Below are 2,060 nucleotides of genomic sequence, written 5' to 3'. Positions count from 1 at the left end.
AATGTCAAAATGGCGATATCAATATGGGATAAATTGATTCGAATTAAATTGTTTTTTTACTTTTTTTTTACTTTTTTTTTTTTCGTTGTAAAAACATGATTTTTTTTTAAGGGAGGAGGGGGTGAGGTGGGGGGAAATGAGTTGAAATTAATAGTTATAAATAGATAAAGGTAGAAAAAGTAGATAGTTAGTTAGTTTGTTAGTTAAAAAAAAAAAGAAACAAAAGTTAAAAAATATACGTTTTTACAAACTAAATAAATTTTTTAGGGGGGGAGGAAATAAAATTTAAAGTTCAGAAAAAACATCGTACACGTGTGTTAAAATTTTTATTTCCGGTTTAAAATTAAATCTTTCCGGTTTTTTTTTTCTTAACCGTAATCAATTTTATTGAGTTTTTATTTATCGATTCGAAAATCGGAAAAAAAAAACAAAACAAAAAAAATATTTATTTTTTATTTTTTTATAAATTTAATTTTCGAAATTGTTAATTAAAAAAATTTTTTTTTTTTTATAATTTGTTCGTTTGGGGCACCTGCCATTAACACAAATAATAATAATAATTAATTGTATTTATAATTGTAATCGTCGTCGTCAGGTTATCATAATTATTATTATTATTTTTTTAAGTAATAATTAATTAATTAATTAATTAACAATTAGCAGAAGTAATTAATAAGTAATTTAATTTTTATTTCTATTTATTTATTTATTTAAAAAAAAAAAAAACGAAGAAGAAAATATTTTGAAAAAACAAAAAAAGAAAAAAAGAAAACTTAATCCGTTGATTGGAGACAAAAAGAAAGAGTGAGAAAGAGAGAGGAAAAGAGATAGAGATATTTAAAGATCCAGCCAATAAGAATCAATTATTAAAATTAAAAAAAGTTTGGGTCACAAAAAAAAATTTTTTTAAATATAAAATTGGCGCCATCGACGAAATTTTAATTTAATTTAATTTTTTTTTTTTTTTCAATTTTCATTTCCGGTTATGGATTTTGAATTTAAGAGAACAAATTTTTCATATTTTTTCTTTTTATTTTTTTCATTATCATTATTATTATTATTATTATTATTATTATTATTATTATTATCATTATTATTATTAATATTATTATTTAAAACTTGATAAAAAGTGTGCAAAATTGTGCTAAGTTTTTGGTAGTTGCGTGTAGTTTAATTAGTAGATTAATTAAAATTTTATAAAAACATGTAATAATTTTATGTAAAATTTAATTAGAAATAATAATAATAATGATGATGATGATGATCATGATAAACAAAAAGGAAATCTGACGGAAATGTTGGCAACCTTTTTCAACAAAAAAACGAAACAATTTCGGCGCTTTTAAAAAGCAAATATTAAAATTGAAAATAATTTTCTGTTTGACTTACCACAAAGTGATTATTAATTAAAATAATTTTTCCTTCGCTCCTTTCTACGTAATAGTTTTCACCCCCTCTCTCTCTCTCTTCCTACTTTTCTTTTCTTTTGTCTTTGTTATATTTTTTTTATTCTTTCCCACGCTCTCTTTGTACTTTTTCCTCCTCCCCTTTCTCTCTCTCTCTTTCTCTATCTCTCTCTCGTTTTTCTTTGTCAAACTTTAACTTTTTCACTTTTGAACTAACTATCGGTTGTCAAAAACGGACACGTCACACTTTTAAAAAAAAAAAAAAAAAAAAAAAAAAAAAAAAAAAACAAAAAACAATTCCTTTAATTTTTTTTTTTTTTCAAAGAGTAAAAAGAAAAAAAAGGAAAACCTCAGGTAACGCGCGGCGTCCACCTTTGAGAGCTTTTCCAAAAAAAAAAAACAAACAAACAAACGTTAATTTAATTTCAAATTTTTTACGTTTGTTTGTTTGTTTTTTTGTTTGTAGATTGTTTTTTTTTTAATATTAAAAAGTTAGAAAAAGAGAAGAAGAAGAAAAAAAAGAAAAAGTTATCAATAGAGAAAGAAAACGTTGATTTAAAAATTTAACCTAATTTTTTTTTTTATAATCCGCCCGCCATTTTTTTTATTCTCTTTATTTTTAGAACGAAATAATTTTACTTATTCCTATAAAAA

The sequence above is a fragment of the Pediculus humanus genome, genomic scaffold (genome assembly GCF_000006295.1).
Source record: "Pediculus humanus corporis 1103172107650 genomic scaffold, whole genome shotgun sequence".
NCBI classification, from domain to species: Eukaryota; Metazoa; Arthropoda; class Insecta; order Psocodea; family Pediculidae; genus Pediculus; species Pediculus humanus.
The sequence above is the reverse complement of the archived record's forward strand: the minus strand, read 5'-3'. Positions refer to the sequence as shown.